This window comes from Mesoplodon densirostris, chromosome 2, assembly GCF_025265405.1.
Source record: "Mesoplodon densirostris isolate mMesDen1 chromosome 2, mMesDen1 primary haplotype, whole genome shotgun sequence".
Classification (NCBI taxonomy): domain Eukaryota; kingdom Metazoa; phylum Chordata; class Mammalia; order Artiodactyla; family Ziphiidae; genus Mesoplodon; species Mesoplodon densirostris.
Window position 1 is genome coordinate 18,371,350 of NC_082662.1, and position 20,639 is coordinate 18,391,988.

The following is a 20,639-nucleotide window of genomic DNA, read 5'->3' on the forward strand; positions in this document are numbered from 1 at the left end:
TGTCTTTGTACTGAGACAACTGGATTTGGGCGGCATGACTGTCAGTGACAGAAAAATTGCGTGTCAGGGACAGACAGACATTGTGAGGCTCAGTGGGCCAGAGCCGATGTGACTTAATTTGATACTGTATGGATATGACTTCATTTGTTTGGCTGTGTGAAGGTGGCAAGAGGAATTCCAACATGGAACGCACGTGACAAGAAAACCGAGCACAACCATAACTAACGCATTTACCCACAAGCCTCTACATCCCAAAATGGGGAGGAAGGAGAGGCGGGACCAAAATGCCTTCAAGATGCCACGATTGGTTGATACGGGTCTGTTAGCCTATTACGTCCGAGCCAAGCCTCTCCACCAATGAGAATGCGTCTGGGGCGCGGCTCACGTCACGTCTCCGCCTTGCACGTGAACTTGTTTTGGAAAAATGGAAAGAAATCTTTTGTGCCTAATTCTCTGCCGTTGTTTGAGATAAGATCTCAACTTTAGTGCTGCCGGGCGAGGGACGTTAGAAACCGATTAGAACTTTTCTAAGGGAGTGTGGGGAGGGTAAGGAGTGGTCAAGGGTCAGAGGTCAGAGAAGCGGCTAGCAACGGGTTTATCCCAGCGTGCTAGCATTGGTGGAGAGCTCGTGCCCCGCCCCCGTGAGGCCCGCCCCCAGCACGTGACTGTGGCGCGCGGGGCAGGCCGGGCTGCCGCTTCCTTGCTTATACCTCTTCCGCGCCGGCCTTAAAATGGCCGCCTGCTGGCGTCTCTGGCGCTGTTGAATGGAGAAAGCTTTATTGTTCCCTTCGGGCAGGAGTGTTCGTGTCCTTTATGGCGCTGTCAATAAAGAACCGCAGTTTGAATCGGTGCTGAACAGGTAACCATAGAAACGGGGCTGGGACTCAGCGTGGAGACCCCTTTTGCAGCTGTGGCCTAAGAGGCGCCCCGAATGAGGGGCGAACAGAGACCCCTCGGCGTGGCGAAGTCCGCTGCGCTCTGCCAAGTCCCGGCCGTCTCTCCCCGCCCCGGGACGTGGAGCCCTGGGGCGGCCTACACCCCGAGCGCAGGCTCCGCTGTCGTCTGTGGCGGGGAGAGGCCACGGGGTCCCGGCCGGGACGCTCGGCCGGGCCTAGTCCCCGCTTGGGGCCTGTTCTCCGCCTGGGACCTGCCCTCAACCCTCGCCGCCTGCTCCTCGGCGCGACCGGAGGCCACTCCTCGCAGCTGCTTCTCGCACTCTCATCCCTCCTCCCCTCCTGCCAAATCCCGACCCCGGGCCCCAGCAAGTTAGGGTCTTGGGCTAAATCCGCCCCTCCTCCCTCCCCCGTTTTTGTCAGCCGGGAGCTAAGAAGGTTTTACATTTTTTTCAGTGGCTGTGAAGAATATTTCACATAATTTGTGACAGTTGTATGAAATTAGATTCTCATGTCCGTAAATGAAGTTTTATTGGAACACAGCCGTGTTCATGGTTTATGTATTGCCTATGACTGCTTTCCTTCTACAAGAGCAAAGTTGAGTAGTTGCAACAGATATCTGATGGCTTTGATCCCTTGGCGCACGAAGCCGAAAATGTTTTTGGCCTTTCACAGAAAAACTGTGGCGGCCCCAGCTCTAGACGCAAGTAGACCGGGTCAGTGTTGTCCTTCAGGGATTCCTCAGGTCCCTTCTCACGGAGTGGGAAACTCGAGTTACAACTGCCCTGTGCACCCAGAGCTCTTTATTTGACCAACCACTCTGGCTTCCATTACCTTTTCTGGTCTTATTGGTGTATTATTCAAAATGGAATTGTTTCTCCTACTTTGAATAACAATAATACCGTTCTACCGAGCGCCTACGGTAAGCCAGTTGCTTATTTATTTTCATACACAGGTTTTTTGTACGAACAACTTTTTAGAAGTGTCCGTGTCTGTTTTGTGTAAGAGGAGGAAGCCCAGGTTCTGAGAGGTTAAGCTGTCTAAGAGTGTAATAGAGTATAGGTCTGGCAAATCGAGCTCTTCCCTGGGAGCGCCCTGCCTGGGGACCCATGTTGTTCTGCTTGGACTTCATTCTTTCACATCTCTCAAACTGGGACTATTGGTTCTTCCTTGGAATCGAATCCAAATCTTTGTATGGCTTGTGGAGATTTAATTACAGCCTCAACTGAAAATTTTCTCTACTTGGCTAAATCATCAAACTTCTGCCACTCCCCACTTTCTAATTTAGACGTTGTTTTTATTTTTATTTTTTGTTTTTAACATCTTCATTGGAGTATAATTGCTTTACAATGGTGTGTTAGTTTCTGCTGTATCACAAAGTGAATCAGTTATACGTATACATATATCCCCGTATCTCCTCCCTCTTGCGTCTCCCTCCCTCCCACCCTCTCTATCCCACCCCTCTAGGTAGTCACAAAGCACCGAGCTGATCTCCCTGTGCTATGTGGCTGCTTCCCACTAGCTATCTGTTTTACATTTGGTAGTGTATATATGTCCATGCCACTCTCTCACTTCGTCCCAGATTACCCTTCCCCCTCCCGTGTCCTCATGTCCGTTCTCTACATCTGCATCTTTATTCCTGTCCTGCCCCTAGGTTCTTCAGAACCACTTTTTTTTTTTTACATTCCATATATATGGGTCAGCATACGGTATTTGTTTTTCTCTTTCTGACTTACTTCACTGTGTATGACAGACTCTAGGTCCATCCACCTCACTACAAATAGTTCCAAATTTCGTTTCTTTTTATGGCTGAGTAATATTCCATTGTATATATGTGCCATATCTTTTTTATCCATTCATCTGTCTATGGACACTTAGGTTGCTTCCATGTCCTGGTTATTGTAAATAGTGATGCAATGAACATTGTGGTACATGACTCTTTTTGAATTATGGTTTTCTCAGGGTATATGCCCAGTAGTGGCATTGCTGGGTCATATGGTAGTTCTGTTTTTAGTTTTTTAAGAAACCTCCATACGGTTCTCCATAGTGGCTGTATCAATTTATATTCCCACCAACAGTGCAAGAGGGTTCCCTTTTCTCCACACCCTCTGCAGCATTTATTGTTTGTAGACTTTGATGATGGCCATTCTGACCGGTGTGAGGTGATACTTCATTGTAGTTTTGATTTGTGTGTCTCTAATGATTAATGATGTTGAGCATCCTTTCATGTGTTTGTTGGCAATCTGTATATCTTCTTTGGAGACATGTCTACTTAGTAGACATTGTTCTTTTATAAGAGTTGTTCCCAAACCTAACTATTCATCACTAGTTTAACTAACAAATAGATTCAGAGCACCCATGCTTGCATGCATACATTTGTTTATCATTCAGTATTTATCGAGCACCTAGAATATACTAGCGATGATTCAAATCCCTGAAAATACAGTGGTGAACAAGATCAACGTAATCTCTGCCCTTCCATGCAATTTAAATTCTGTAGGGGCTTGGACAGGTGGCATACAGGTAAACAAAGATAATTTCATATATAGCTGTCATTGCATCATAATAATAAAATCAGTAGTTAATATTTATTGAGTGATTCCTGTGTGCTAAGGACTTCACTATGTGCGTTATTTCCATGGTTTATCTTTTAATCCTCACACCAACACTATGACATAGGTAGTATTAATATTCCCATTTTAAAGATGAGGAAACAGTCAGGAGAGATGACCAAGGTTACATAGCTAATGCATAAGGGAGCTGCGATCTGAACCTAAACTGATCACACTGACCACCCTGAATTATTCCATCTGTTTGTTATCTTTCCTACTAGGGAGGTCTTGAAGGGCAGGGACCACACTTCACCTCTTCTTGTATCAGCTGCTAGCCAGTGCCCACAACCTGGTATTTGGTAAATAGTAAATAAAGCCGGGCTATTCACTGAACAAATATTTGAGTGTCTGCTATTTACCAGGCACCACTGTGGCTATGATTATCAGGGTGAAACATGGACCCAAAACCGAGTGTCTTAACACGGTAAAGAGGTAACAAAGTTACTCCAGATTGTGGCAACTGCTATAAAGCAAACAAAACAGTGTTGACCTGGGAGACCACCTATTATTACCAGGATAGTCCCCAAAGACCTCTCTTCTGGATAGTTTAAGCTGAAACTTGTTGAGTGACAAGGATCCAGTCCAAAGGAAGGGAAAGGGGAGAGAACTGGAGAGGAAGAACTTTTCGGTAGGTTCAGAGACTGTGAGATGGCAAGAACTTGGAGAGTTACAGAACTAGAAGAAGCCAGTGAATGTGTTGTGATTCACAGTCTTGTGCTCTGAGTCCCAGCCCTGTACCCAGCTTTACTGCTGATAGAGCTGCATGCTCTTGGGCCAGTTACAGGTTATTGTCTAATTTGTCAAATGTGGATAATGGTACCTTCTCAAAGGATTGTTGTGTGTTTTCTTTTTGTTACACACATATTGCTGAATTCCAATTAGAGAAAACTAACCAAATTTGACCCCAAATGGAAACTTACTTAAAGTGATAAATAATGACAAAAATTCAGAAGTATGTTACAGATGAGCGTGTGTGTGGGGGGGGGTGTGTGTGTGCATGGGTATGTGTGTGTGTGTTTCTGTCTTTGGGGGGAGGAGAACAGATCTTATTTTTTTCTTAATGTTTTGTTAAGAGAGGATCTTTTCCAAATAGGAATTAAGTTTTTAAACAAAACTATACAACTGTCTGTGGAGAGCGTTTTTCATCATTTTAGTGTTTTAAGCTTGAAACTATTTGCATTCCTTCATTCTAAGAAAATGATAGGCTTCTTCTAGTTGGTAGTAATTTTAGAATTTGTTTGCAAATGATTTGGGGTTTCCTCTAAAAGTTTTCAAAATAATGTTGCATACTTTAAGCAGAATGTTGAATGCTTTAGAGCCGGTAGACTTTTTGAATAGGTAAAAATAAATGATGTTTGGGCTCATGAACATGAAAAATTACAGAGGCAGTAATAAATTGAGCAAACCATATAGGAAGATCAGCAATGTCAAGTTTTGTTTTAAACTGTATCCAGTAAGCATATTGCACGTGTCATCAGAAGATGTAATCCAGCCTAGCAAATGGAGCAAGGAACTGGACGGAGAGTGGCATGTTAATGCAATGTTAACCAACAAGCCCTGAATTAAATTGCTATTTTAGGTTTGGGTGGGACCTTCACATTTAAAGTATTGCAGTTTTACTCTGTGATTTGGGTCTGTTGGATTCCAGTAAAGAGTAGGTGGTAACACTAGCTTTGAAGGATAATATAAAACTGCAGGAAGAGCCAGGGCATACCAATTTGTTTTTCAGTCTATTTTATTTCAGTTCAAAGCATCATTGCAGACAGGCAGCGCAGGGAAACAAGCCACACTTTGGCAATACTCACCTGCTTTTGGAGATTGAGGAAGACTGAGTATAACCAAAGTGTGGCTTATTTTCCTGGACTATCTATCTGCAAAGGTGCTTTGAACTGAAATAAAACAGATTGAAAAACAAATTGGTATGCCTTGTTGCCTCATACTGAGTATTTACATTACCCTTCTGGAGTACTGCCTGTACCAGCACCCTGGGGGGAAGCGGTGACCCTTCAGCCTCTTTCAACTCTTCAAACGAGTGAGCTCTTTGATTTTCACAAGGAAACTGAATTGGGATATATTGTTTTCTGGATCTCCAATAGCCTGCCTTCTAAAGCCATCATCTTGATAATGTGGAGAAAGCAAGCTATAACCTATAGAGGAAATAATTAAATATTAAGGGCATTTAAATTCAGAGATGAGGTTGTCACTTTAAGTCATGCAGAGGGTGCGGTATTTCATTCGCAGAGAGTGTGCAGTTGTAAGACTCCTACAGCTCTCAAGGGAGAGAAAGGTAGGGAAAGAAAGCTATCTTTCCTTACATTTCCCTAATGTTGTTATTTAACTCCATATCCTCAAAATCATGACATCAAGTATTTCATTTCTTCCATAGATAAAGTAAATATGTTATTGCTGATCCACATTAGCTTGTTAATCTGGGGTAAATGGTCAAGTTGCAAGGGATCCATGAATCCTTTGAATTTGCCTGCAGATTTGTGTGAATGCCATTTTTTTTTTCTGGGAAGAGAGCCCGTTACAGGCATAGCTTGGAGATGTGGCAGGTTCAGTTCCAGACCACTGCAGTAAAGTGAATATTGTAATAAAGCGAGTCACGTAGAAAATACTTTATTGCTAAAAAATGCTAACCATCATCTGACAACACATGGTTGCCACAAAACTTTAATTTGTAAAAATTGTGCACTATCTTCAAAGCACAATAAAATGAGGTATGCTTGTACTGTAGTCAGGTCTCAGAGGGGTCCTTGACCTTTCAAAAGGTACTGAGCCAACAATGAATATGTAACACCACTGAACCGAAACAGTGAGGAGAATCCCCCTAAAACTAGTACTTTCTGTTGTTCTGGGACCATGACCTCAAAGATGTAAAAGTATATTTTCTTGCTTTGTTTCCTGTCTAAACTGGTCAAACATAGTTGAATGTTTGTGTATAACATGGGCATTCACCCAGTGAGGTGCTTCAGGGATACCTTAGAGATCATTGTCATTATTTTACATGAGACTGGTGAAATGGGGACGTGTTGTCTTGACAACCTGGTTAGCAGATGAACGTATTTGTTTCTTCTGACAGGTGAAAGGAAGAGTAGTAGAAGCTCAGTACTTTGGCTCTAGGCATCAACTTTTTGCAGGTGGAGTCAGTTCCTCAGGGTTAGGAAAGTAGGGTTAAAAGGGAGAGAGGAGGAGAGGGATAGATTCAAGGAAGCAGAGACAGGAGGCAAGGATGCTTCCCCTGCATTTGTCCTGGAGACCCTCTGTATCTGTGACAGGAGAGCTGCTATTTTGAAACCAGACTTATCTCAGAACTTGTCTAATATTAGGACCTCTGAAAAAGTCAGTTTGTGATATAATTTCTGGTTTTATTAGTACCCAAAAGGAAAAAAAAAAAAGGAAGGAAATATCTTTTAAATCTTTATGTTAGGATATTTTGTAAAAATGGGACCTCAATAGAAAATGGCTTAGGCCAGAGTTTGGCCCGTGTTGTGTTTACCAATTAGTTGCTTACATTTAAACATGAGAGATTTTACATCTGTCTGACCCCTGAAGGTGTTTGCATGAGTGACTTCTGCTATAAGCTCTAGAATCTGGTTTTGGGACATACAATAGGGCATGTTTTATGAAGGAAAGGGCCCAACTAGGTTGAGGGAGGTTAGAAACAAAGGATTATAAGTGTGAATAATAGCTTTTGAGGCTCCAAATACTGGTTACTTGACTTTTTTTAATATAAAAAACAAAAATGAACAGTATATGATTCTATTTCTGACTTTGAGAAAATTTTACAAGAGGTAATCTAACTCTGCAGTTTCATCTGTTTCTCAACTTTCTAGGACTGTGGCCTGACAGTTGGGTCTTCCTTCTTGACTCCCTTAGCTCCCTGCCCCCACGAGGGGCTCTGGCAGCAGTGAACTTAGCAGTTTTCTTCCATCTGGTACTTCTCTTGGGTTCCTGGTCTCAGTGGATGGCACCACGGAGCTGCCAGAGGCAGAAACCCGCGAGTCATCCAGTGTTCTTCCCCTTCTCTCAACTCTCCACCCCCTTCCACTCCCCACCCACAAATGGCACACATTTTTTAGACTGCAAGCCTGTTGATGTCCCCTTTCTCTTTTGGCTAAAGCCGCTGTAATCTCTTGTCTTGGATTACTGCGGCAGCAGTCTGTAGCTGGCCAGCCAGCTTTCCACCTTTGTTCCGATCCAATCTATTTTGTACACTGTTGCCAGTGATCTTTATAAAGCACAGATGGGAACACGGTACTCTCCAGGCTAAAACTCCAAGATGGCTTGCCTGCCCTCTGTGTGGTTCCTTGGCATGGCTTGGGCTGCCCTCAAGCCCTGGCTGTGCCCACCTCAAGCCTCAACTCTTAGCGCTTTCTCCACTCCCCTCTTACCCTTCTACTTGAGCGTCAGTCATTAACACTCCATGGGCAACATGGAACTTCACCCTTCCTGGACCGTGGGCCATGCTCTGGGGCTTCTGGGCTGTTCCTTCTCTCTGGATTTCCCTGGCCATGTTATTAACCAGGCAAGTAGCAATGCTGCTGTCTGTCCTGACCATTAGATTACTGAATGTTGTTTTAGTTTTCTATGTGGTTCCTTTTGTCCTTAGAATATATGCTATTTGAGTTGTATAGTCAAACATTGTCCTAAAGTCACTTCATGTAATTATTTTCTCTATGTGGTTATGCCACCAACTTGATAAACAGACTCATTTGTTTTAAAACTTAAGAATTGATTTTAAAAATCTAATTTTGTTTTTTTAACTATGAAAACCATTTACATGGTTCCAGAATCAAAACTGTACAGCAAGGTGTATTCATAGAAGTTTTTATTTCATGCCTGACCCTTCTTTTCTGTTTCTCTTGAGTCTTGCTGCCAGAGTTTTGGGGTTTTGTCAGTATGTTAGGTGAGAAATAATATTTCAGTATAGTTTAATTTTATTTTCTCCTTTTATGAGTTACAGAATATCTGCCCAATGTCTGTGGTATAAGTTACAAAAATATTTTTTCCAGTTTGTCACGTGTCTGACTTTACATATGTAGTGTTATTGCTGTACAGAAATTTACATCTTTACATAGTCATAATGATCAGTCTTTCAGTGTATTACTTTAGATTTTGAGTCAGAGTTAGGAAGTTTGCACCACTCTCAATTTATGAGGAATTCATTAGTGTTTTCTTGTAGTACCTATATGGTTTCACTTTTTTTTTCTTTTTTTTTTTTTAGTATCTAAGACTCTGATCCATTTGGAATTTATCTTGGCATTTGGTTTGAGGAAGGATCCAATTTTATCTTTTTTCTAGTGGCCAGCCAGGTGTCCCAGCACTACTTATTAAAAGCTCTTATCTTTTCTCCACTGATTTGAGATGCTGTCTTTAGCAGATACTAAACTCTTATGTGCATTTGGGTTTCCTACTGGATTTTCTGTTTTGTTCCATTGATTGTCAATTCATATGCCATTACAAAACTATCTTAATTTTAGAGGCTTTGTAATTTGTTTTACTGTCTGGAGGGGCTAGTTTTTTCATATTGCTCCTTTTCAGAGTTTTCCTGGCTGTTTTGCTTGTTTATTCTGCCATATGAGCTTTGTAATAAATTTGTCTAATTTCCGGATGAAACAACTTGATGGTATTTTTATTGAGATTATGATAAATTTATAAATTAGCTTAGGGAGAACTGACATCTTTATGATGTTGAATATTTCTATCCAAGATCATGGTCTGTCTTTCCATTTGCTCAAGGCTACTTTTGTGATTTTTCAAGAGTATTTTATGTTTTTCCTTATATAAAGTTTGTTTGCTTCTTGCTCAGTTTATTAGACTTTCATTCTTAACTTTTTTAAAAATAAATAATTCCTTTAAGAATCCCTCCAGAACTTCTCAGAGAAGTTATATACACCCACGTACTCAAAAATTTTTGCATATGGTTTCTGGTGGTTCATAGATACCCTCCTCCAAAAGCCCATCCCATTATATTGTCCCCTCCAAACCCCTTCTGTTGTCTGTCTCCCTCTCTTTCCCATTCTCAATACCTAGCTCTGTGTCCTGCATACTGTAGGCAGTCAGTACATGTTTGTTGAATGGAATGAATAAAGCAGTAAGGGGAAAAAGTGAATAAAAGAGTGAGAAGCCTATAAGAGTATATTTGGGAAGGTTTTCCTTGCACAGTTGTTCCTCAGTCTGCAGTCTGTAGCCTTAATTCACTGGTACATAGCATTTTGCTCTCCTCCTTATCCCCATCCCAGAACTTAAAAAATACCATGTTGATAATAATAGTTAGCATTTAATGAACACCTAAAAAGTGCCACGCACTGTACTAAGTGTTTTACACAATTTCTTGTATCCTCACAGCAACTAAGCAATAGATACTATTATCCCCATTTAAAAAATTGTTATGGAAATTTCAAACATAAAAGTGAGAATAGCATTATGAGCTCCCATATACATGTTCACTCATTTTGCACTTGGGAAAACAGGTTTTGAAAGATTAAGTAACTCAAGGTTACAGAGCTAAAGTCAGGTGTAGAACCCAACTCTTTTTAGCTCCTTAAGATTGTTTAAAAAAAATTTTTTTTTAATTTTATTTATTTATTTATTTATTTCTGCGGTACGCGGGCCTCTCACTGCTGTGGCCTTTCCTGTTGCGGAGCACAGGCTCCAGACGCGCAGGCTCAGTGGACATGGCTCACGGGCCCAGCCGCTCTGCGGCATGTGGGATCTTCCCGGACTGGGGCAGGAACTCGCGTCCCCTGCATCGGCAGGTGGACTCACAACCACTGCGCCACCAGGGAAGCCCGTTTTTAAAATTTTAAACTCCAGCTGGCCAGGGAAAAGCAGAAGCAAGGGAGATGGTCAAGAGCTACTCTTCTAAACTGTAACTGGTAGTAGTATTATATAAATCTTCCCTTCTAATTCACATCACAAATATTTCCCTCACTTCTGCTGTTTGCAAACAGTAAACCCTCCTCTCTCTCCCTCTTTATTGCTTCTCTTATGTTCTCTGCTTTTGCTCTGCTTTCTCTTTATCTTAGAGTTTTGTTAGTGCAATCTGATCTTAGTTCATTTTTAAAGGCCTGTCACTGTTTTGAGTACCCAGCTCCTAGCATGATGTTGGGAAAGTAGTAAGAATGTATAAATTTAAACAACAGTGAAACTTGCTGCTCTTATTCATTTAGCCCGTAGGTTTGGTACGGTACTATAACTTCTGAATCATGCTCAGAAGCCCTGGCAGTCATTAAATTTGACCACCTAGACACAAGCTGCTCTTATACCTGGTACTCTGCTGTCAACTGCCCTCAGTTCCAGTCAGATTTAAACCAGAGGGAGACTTTCTAAGGTCAAAGTCCAAGACAGCAGAATAATTGGTCCCTAGAGTTCTGGATTTTTTTTTCCTGGGCGGCAGAAAATGAAGTTTTCCATGTATTTCTTTGAACATTTTTGAGCAAATACTATGGAATCCCATAGGCTCTTTCCAAACGTTAAAGACAATAGAGAAGTTATCATCTTTTGCTTTTTTTTTTTTGGATGTTAGTTTCTTAAGTTAACCCTCTTGTCATAATCCCTGGTGATGGATGGGAGGAAGATAGAGATGAAAATAATTCCCACTTCTTCAAAGGCAAGAGGAAAAGCTTACAGTACTAAGGGGAGAAGAGAATGGAGTTCGTGTATGAAATATACACAGAAGTGTCCTGAAGGCTGGGTGATCTGAGTAGGGCAATAGGACAGTCTCACAGGAAGTTGGGGCTCCATAGACTCTTCAGTGCTTCTGCTGCTTAACTACAATGTAGAAGAAAAGAAGGATTTTAAGCTGAAAGTGGTCTCTCCTTCCCAGCTGTGCCATAAACTCCTTGAGAGCAGGGAGTATGCTGATTTCTTCTCTGTGTAGTTTCAAGTCAGTTAAGGCCATTTGGCTGAGCTCAGTAAAGATCTGCTGGACAGACAAGCACACACTGTCCACTGACTAGGCTGGGAAATGGGTCCTGGAGGTTTGCTGGGACGGCATGGGCTCCACATCCCCCAGTGGCACTATTAGCAGCTGTATGGCCTTGGACAAGTCAGGGGGCCAGAGTAATGTGTGTATGGTGCCTCATATAGCGGGGAATAAGTAGGCTCTAAATCAAGGTCATCTGTTCTTCCTTAAAAACTACTTCATTTACTGTGTATCTTTGCACTGCCTCTGAACAGAGAAGTTACCAAAAATGTAGGAGAAAGACTCAAGGATCAAGCGCTTCACTGCTTTTTAAATTCTTAAGCTTGGGCAATATCCAGTGGTAAAGGTTCCGGCTCCAGAGTCAGACAGCATGGGTTCATTTACTGACTCTACTGCTCACTGGCTTTATGATTTGGGGCAAGTCATTTAATCTCTCTAGGTCTCCACTTTCTCAGTTAAAGTGGAGTTAATAATATTAACTACCTCCCAGATTTTGCAAAAATTATATAGGCGCACCCATGCAAAATGCTTGTCACAGTGTCGGGGATATAATAAATCTTCATAAAATGTTAGCTCCCATTGTTAGGTTGCTACCTTAACCCTTCCAAACTATGTCTTTCTTTTCCCCCTTTCCATAATGTCTTCCTCATTACTTTCCACTTAAAAATATATATCTGAGTCATAGTTAACAGAAGAGTCTGATTTCTGTTATTAGTGAACTGGAAGATCTTATAACACTTCTCAGGGCCTCAGTTTCTTCATCTACAAATGAGGGAATTGGAGCAGGTGATTTCAAAAGTTCTTTGTATCTCCTATTAAATTTCAGTGAGTTAAAGGCTTTGTGTGAAATCTCTCAGATTATATAGTCCAGCATGCTGTTATGAGAGGCTTAACCCTCTCCCTTTCCTAGCTTGACTCAGCTGTGAAACTTGCAATGTGATTGTCTATAAATTCTTTTAAAAAAATTATGTAATATTTGACATATAGTATATAGAAGATACATATGTAACTTATATAAGTGATGAGGCAGAGTGATTAAAAACAAGTATATCGGACTTCCCTGGTGGTCAGTGGTTAAGAATCCGCCTGCCAATGCAGGGAACACGGGTTCGATCCCTGATCCGGAAGATCCCACATGCTGCAGAGCAGCTAAGCCTGTGCGCCACAACTACTGAGCCTGTGCTCTAGAGCCTGCGAGCCAGAACTCCTGAGCCCGTGTGTCACAACTACTGAAGCCCATGCACCTAGAGCCCGTGCTCCACAGTGAGAAGCCGCTGCAATGAGAAGCCTGCACACTGTAGCAAAAAGTAGTCCCTGCTCGCTGCAACTAGAGAAAACCTATGTGCAGCAATGAAGACCCAACACAGCCATAAATAAATAAATATTTTAAAAAATGAAAAACAGTATATCTGTGAACTGATCACACAGCCCAAAACTGTAAAAACAAATATTTTGGCAGGTGTATTTTTATGCTTCCTTTTAACATTTAATGAATATTTACAATGTTACAGGAAATGCCTTTCATGTGCATTGACTCACTAACAGAGGCTTATTAATGCTTACAGCTACCCCATGAGATAAAACTAATATTATCCTCATTTTACATATGAGGAAACTGAGGCCCAGAGAGTTAAGCAACTTGCCTCAAGTTGTATAGCTGGTAAGAGAGGCAGAGCTGTGATTCACCCACGGGCGAGCTGTCTCTACAGCCTGTGCCCTAAACCTTTACTGTTAAACACACAGCCTCCGGAGTCACAAGGCCTGTTTTGGTATTCTTCAGTTGCTTGAGCTCTTTACTTTTACATTAGATGGGTATCTTTGATTTTGGAATTTGCTACTGTGTGGTTGAGATTTATTCCCCCCTGAAGAAAAGTGTATTATCATAATCAGATTGGTGAAAACGCAGAACTCATCCACATTTTCAGGTCAGGACAGAAGTGTCAGTGATGAAGCCAAGGGTCTTTTGTAACACCTAAGAGGTTGAATGTGAAAGCACTGAAGTGATGATTGCTTGTTGAGAGTCTTGACTGCAGGATGGAAGAGTCGGCATTAGGTGTAATGCAGTCACAATCCCCAGCCACTCATTAGATGAATATGTCGCTCAGGAGATTTTGCAGTTTGGCCTGTGAAGAGTCATCGTTGATGAACTACTGGATCAAAGCAGCATGGCCCGGAAAGGCAGGGGAAAGGCAGATAAGTCTCTCAAAGCCTCCTTCCATTATAATAGCCTTGAAAACTTGCTTGTTTCTATGAATTAGACAAAAGATAAGAGGACACAAGCAGTTTGTTATGCCAAACAGTTTGATGTTTTGCCTCATTGTTTTGAACACCTCAAAAGAAGAGTTTCATTAGAGATTGAGAGAATCTGGAAAAAGAAATTAGTTGAATGTAATGGTTATTATAGGCTTATCAAGAATCAGATGCTAGCTGCCAGTTTTGAGACGTGAAAATCAACGTTTCTAGTGGTCCTTAATCTCCTGTCTCTACCTCCTTGAGAATATGGTGGTGAGGTGGTGGTAGTGCTGATCATGATGACTGTGACGCTGACGCTGATGCTGGCAGCTAGCAGCTAATCAGTTTATTGAGCACTTGCTGTGTCCCCAGCATACAATGCTGGTGCTTTAGCTGTGTTAATTCATTTAATCTTCCAACAACCCAGTGAGAGAGGTACTATTATTACCCCTATTTTGTAGATGAGGAAACTATGCCCCATGGAGTTTAGGCGATTTTCCCAAGGTCACACTTTGTAATTGGGCATTTAAGCTTCACACTCAGGTAGTCTGGCTCTAGCTCCGGCCTTTAACCGCTGAGCTACACTGCTGCTCACGACCTGTCTCCCAGAAAGTGTGCAGTTGAATAACACTGTGTGTCCAGTAATGTAAAGAGCATTATAGATGCCTTTTCCCCTTCCCAGTCCTTGGACTTGGGATCAGACCCCACCCTAGAGTTAAGTAAATTCCTTGTGGGCAGAGATTATATCTTATTTAACTTTGCTTGGTACATGGTAGGAGCTAAATAAATGTCTTATGAGTATATAGTATGTTGGAAATGACACTAGCTTTGAAGCCAAACAAACCTACCTGGGTTTTTTAATTTGCAGGTTATAAAAATAATGCATGTTTACTGTAGAAAAAATTTGAAATATATGAAGAAGAAAATAAGTCCCCCATAGTGATACTACCTAGGGATAACCACCATTAGCATTTTAATATATTTTCTGTCTTTTTCAATGCAAATGTATGTATGCATGTACATATATTTTTAAACCAAGTTGGAATTATATATACAGTTGCATCCTGTTTTTTTTTCCTTTTAGTATGTTGAGAGCATTTCACCACATTGTTAAAAATCTTCAAGAGCCTAATTAAAATTTTTTTATTTAGATATAATTCACATACTATACAATTTACTGTTTTAAAGTATACAATTCAAAGTCTGTGTAACTATCACCACTTCCTAATTCTAGATCATTTTCATCACTCCAAAAAAATACCCCATACTCATTAGCATTCACTCCCCAGTCCTCCTCCCAACCTCTAGCAATCACTAATCTTTCTGTCTCTATGGATTTGCCTATTCTAGACATTTTATATAAAGGGGATCATACCCTATGTGGCCTTTTGTGTCTGGCTTCTTTAACTTAGCATGTTTTCAAGGTTTACCCGTGTTTGTAGCACTATCATTATTTCATTCCTTTTTATGACTGAATAATATTCCATTGTATGGATAAACACAATTTTGTTTGTCCATTTATCAGTTGATGGATGCTTGAGTTGTTTCCACTTTTTGGCTGTTATGTGTAATGCTGCAGTGAACATTAGTGTACAAGTTTTTGTGTAGACATATGTTTTCATTTCTCTTGGGTATATACCTAGGAGTGGAATTGCTGCATCTGTATTTAACTTTTTGAGGAACTGACAAACTATTTTTCACAATGGGGCTACCATTTTACATTCCCACCAGCGATGTATAGGATTTCCAGTGTCTCCACATCCTCAGCAATGCTTGTATTTTTTGTTTGTTTGTTTGTTTTATTATAGCATCCTAGTAGGTGTGGAGTGATATCTCATTGTGGTTTTGATCTGCATTTCCCCAGTGACTACTGATGTTGAGCATTTTTCATGTGCTTATTTGCCATTTTTTATATCTTCTTTGGAGAGATATATGTGCAGATCCTTTGCCCATTTTAAAATGGGCATATTTGTCCTTTTATTTTTGAGTTGTAAGAGTTCTGAATACCTTATTCTGATACACTGTGTTTATATATTCTGGATACCAGACCCTTATCAGATATATGATTTGTGAATATTTGTACCCATTTTGTGGATTGTCTTTTTACTTTCATAATAGTGTCCTTTGATACACAGAAGTTTTTAAATTTGATGAAGTCCAATTTATTTTTTTTCCTTTGGTTACTTGTGCTTGTAGGTACCATATAGAGAGCCTGATTTTTAATGGTTACACGATATTCTATAATATGTCCATATACCATGTTTACTTTAAAAATCTCATATTATACATCTAAGTTTCCAGTTTTTTACCATTAAATCTATTGCTCTGAATACAGTGTACATAAATATTTTATTATATCTCTAATTATTATCTCTTTATAGATAGATACTTAGAAGTGGGTCTAAAGGAATAAACTAACAATTTTTTTTTCTTCTAATATCATAGGAGTCTCATTCTTTTTTTAATTTGTAATTATACAACTGATATATATTACAGATATATTCTGTAAAACACATCCTGGTAAAACATTCAAACAGTGCACGTAAAGTATATCCTCCTCAATCCCCCCAAATTCTCATGTCCCTCTCCAAGGACATTTTTTATAGCTCTACATGAGCAGATTACTTACTAGATTACTTCCCTGAATGATTTTTACCAGTTTACACTCCCATCAGCACTGTGTAGGTACCTCATTGCTCCCTTCCCTGCCTTATTAATGCAAATATTATTTTTATCATAATAGCTAACACTTATTGAGCATTTGCTGTTGACAGGCACTTTGCTGAAACATTTAAGATGCATTATCTCATTTCATCTTCACACCAAAACTGTAAAGACGTTAAGGCTCACGGTGATTAAAGTGACCTGCCCAGGGTCACTGAGTAAATGTCCAAGTTAGGCTTCAAACCAAAGTCTGCTTAATCAGAATCCATAGTCTAAAACCACTGTTTCCCAATGAAATATTGTCATTGAAAACTTTTCCAATTTGCTTGCCCCTAAATAGTATTAATGTTTTAATTTGCATTTCTTTATTCATCAGGGTGAACTTTTTATTGGATTATTGACTGTTTATTTCTTTTATGAATTATCTGTTTTTCTTTGTCCATTAAAAAATTTAAATGTTAATTTTTTTCTTATTTTTGTATCATCTTTCTATTCTAATATTAACTGCTTATTTTTCACTTCATATGACATGAAGTGTTCACTGGTTTATCATTTATCTTTTAATTTTGTTAGTGGTGGTTTTTGGGGAAGTTTTCATTTATATATAGTCAAATCTATTGATCACTTGTAAATTTATTGTTTTCTTTATGCATAGAAAGGCCTTCTCCATCCTGACCTCAGTTAAGTTATTCGTGAATATATTATCTTTTAAATATCTTAAATAGTTACTTAAATTTTTTTTTTTTTTTTGATGTGGACCATTTTTAAAGTCTTTATTGAGTTTGTTACAATATTGCTTCTGTTTTGTGTTTTGGTTTTTTGGCTGGGAGGCATGTGGGATCTTAGCTCCCCAACCAGGGATCAAACCATACCCCCTGCCCTGGAAGGTGAAATCTTAACCATTGGGCCGCCAGGGAAGTCCCTTGTTTTTGTTGTTTTTGTTAAGTCACAAACCTCCCTTACAGTTCTACTAATGACAGTGGATTGGGAAATTTGCCATCATATATATTCCCTAAGATACTTTTGGGCAGTTTTATGGCTTGAGGATAAATATTTTCTTATTGAAAGATCTATCAATGACTGATATTTAATCAACATTCAAAGAAAAAGATAGTAAACTATATAACACGCCTGGTGCTAGTGGCTGCCAGTCTGTCAGGTACATAGGAAGCCCTCCCTACTGACGGCCTGTTGTATATACTTAGGAGTTTGGTACTTTGGTTCAGGTGCTAGCTTGAAAGGCCAGAAACCTGGGTCCTGGGTCTGGCCCTACCATTGCCTAGATACGTGACTTGCCATGTCACTGAATTTCTATCAGCTTCTTCATCTGGAAAATGAGTGGGCTGAATTACATAGTCTCTACAGATAATTCTAGTTGCAAAATTCTCGGATTTTTATTATCCTTCTGATCAGGAATCATTCATGTTTGTGATTGATAAATAATTTTTTTTTTTTAAGTTTTAGTGATCTGTGGCAGAATGACCTGAAGGAATGCAGAGTAATAGGTGAAAGAAGTGCATGGGAGGAAGGAAGGAGGAAGTGAGCGGACCAAGGGAAAAGGAGTAAGGACTGAATCTGGTACCATGGTGTCAGGCAGATGACCCAGATGGAAGTTAGAAGGTGGATAAGTTCGGAGTTGAGCGCTTCATTGGGCTTAGGCTCCTTGAAGGAGGAATAGTTCTGATCTGCTATGGATAGAGGTTTGGAGCACGGGAAGAAAAGCCTGAGGGCGGGAGCAACCAGAGGGCACTCCTTACATTCTGAGAGACTGAAAAATTAGCATGTGGTCAGTGCTATTAGTGAAGTGCACAAGGTCACCTCAAAGACAAAGCTAAGTTTAACTGTATCAGAAGAGAGGCTGGAGCCGCAGAAGAGTCCAGGAACTTGGTATTGGAAGGGACGAGACAGAATGTCAGTTGGCAGTGCCCATGCAGTGGACATTGACCCTCAGACTCTACCTGCCCAGTCTGGGGCCCAAGCATTTACTTCCATGACAAAAATAGATGCACCAGGCCACCACTGAATGTTGAGAGATGTAGTCTCTTCTGTGATTCCTAAAAGGCTTTCTGATTATACTTGACCTTGCTGCTGGAATTTTTTCACAGATGACTGCAGAGAGTAGGCATATTTCACTAATAAATGAACTAATAAATTGACTTTCTGATTTATATTTCTTCTCTTATACAATAAGTTTAGACAGTACTATCCAAACTCCCCAAGTCTGATTAATTTTGAGACTTTTACAGGATAGGGTGTTTGTATCTATGAGGTTGATAACCAGACTAGACCTTTAGTAAATTAAGTTCAAGCCGTCGAGGGAAGTCTCTTGCCAGTCTCTTCCTGGCAAGCCAGCTGGCCTGTTCCAATAACACTGTTTCCCAGATATGCATTTCCATGGCATCTCAAACGCAGGTGATCCTGTCAGGGCATCTAGCCACACATCTCTGTCTGTGAGAGGAGTTGAGGAATGATAGCACTGAGCCCCGAAATCCTCCCAAGACTAAGGTAGTAATTAAGAACAGGGAGCCAGGTAGATCTGCATTTGAGCTTTGCTCTCACTCAATACCTGTATGGTCTTGGGCAAGTTGCATAACCTTGTTGGACATTAGTTTCCTCATCTGTGTATTAGGGATAATAATGGTGTCTACCTCATAGGGATGTTTGGGGAATTAAGTGGGAAAATGTATGGACAGAGCTTAGAACAAATGCTGGACATCATTACCATCATAGAGTAGTTAATGACCTTACTAAAGGCATTCAGGAGATTCAAGGATAGGAAAAAGAGCAGAGATCAGTGGATTGGGCAAAAAACGATGTTTTAATCACCTCCTCTTCACCTCGTTGATAAGGGAGGGATTCCTACCCTAGGGTTGTGGGGATGGCTAAGCACACAACACTGGCAGATGAGACTGAAAGCAGTTTATACTCACAGCCCCAGAGGAGGACACAGAGGGTGTACTCAGGAGCAGAGTTAACAGCCAGGGGCTGTGGGAGGCAGGCTTGTAGTATCAAGAAGGTGGGTGCTTTCTGGTTTATGCCAGAGGATGTGATTGGCTTGTTTGAATAATTTTGGGGGCTGGCAGGGAACTGAAACCCACTACCCAGGAATAAACAGGAACAGTTCCTGGCCCCTCTGATAAGGAGGATTGTTTGTCTAGGGGACCTTGTCCACGGGAGCAGAGTGGGTACTGGAATTTGTGGTTAGGACATTTGAGGCCTTCTTGATTTTACCAGCTGTCAAGGCAGCACATAATATTAAGCCTTAATCTTTATTTAGACTTTATACCACAAAAGAGAATATAGGCCTTGAAATGCTGTTCGATACGGCTTTTAGGGGATCTGGGTATGGAAGGCTATGGAAGACAAGCAGAGTTGTCCTGTTCTGTGGGGGAAGACAGATGGGCATAGTAGTTAGAATGGAAATGTCACAGTAGGTCATATATAGTGTCATGAGCCCAGATCTCTTCACTGTGTCCAGTTCAGCATACATTTATTGATTGGCTGTACCATCCTAGGACCTGCCAAGGCTTAACCAGGTTCAGGTGACCACTTTACTCTAGATCAGGAACAGTTTGACCTCCATTTACTTTGGCAGCAGCCAGGGAAGCTTGTCTAGCCCTGGAAGTCCGGGTTGCTGGAATGCATTCTAAAGGAGTTTTGGTTGGTGCCAGGCCACAGAGCTATTCACCTAAGGCCTGGTTATTAGAATCTTTCGTATTTTGTAGGTTTTATTCTTAAAGCTGTTCTGACTGGAGCAAGGGCAGGTGCAAAAGGGAAGGTTTTGAGGATGACTTGGAACTTTTTAGAGGTAAAGGGTTGCTTAAAACATATTTGATAATAATTAGATGTGAAAAAATGTGATTTGAGAACAGGCAATGTTGTATAGTGCTTTGCTATTCAGAGAGGATTCCTTGGACTACCAACACCTGAATCAACCCAGAGCTTATTAGAAATGCAGAATTCAGATCCCACTGCAGACCTTCTGGGTCAGAATCTTTTCTTTGACAAGATCCCCAGGTGATTCTTATGCACACTAAAGTATGAGAAATTGTTCTAGTGGGTAAAAGGGCATGAGCTTTAAAAGACTCAGTTAGACTGGATTAAAATCTCAGTTCCTCTACTGATTTTGTATGTGATCTTGGGCCTGTTCCTTAACCTCTCCACTATTGGGACTTAATTATAAATTGGGTTTAACTATCTTGCTGGGTTATTAGTATTAAAGGGGGTGACATGTAAAATGTGCTTATTAGTAGCTCTTATTTGTGATTATTTGATAAATAATATCCTTGATAGAATATGAAAAGAGAG

At 40.7% G+C, this 20,639-nt stretch overlaps 1 protein-coding gene across 3 annotated transcripts in view; it reads left to right on the forward strand.

Annotated features, from left to right (window-relative positions):
* The first annotated feature begins 725 nt into the window (after positions 1 to 725).
* The window catches only part of ZBTB40 (zinc finger and BTB domain containing 40), an 83,818-nt gene continuing 63,904 nt past the window's right edge, over positions 726 to 20,639 (forward strand). For 2 of the 3 annotated variants that reach the window (XM_060089125.1, XM_060089127.1), the window contains exon 1: positions 726 to 859. The gene's annotated coding sequence lies outside the window, so the exon portion shown is untranslated. Of the gene's footprint in view, positions 860 to 1,772; positions 1,816 to 20,639 lie in introns of those variants that run through there. The other variant, XM_060089126.1, reaches the window with a different exon arrangement.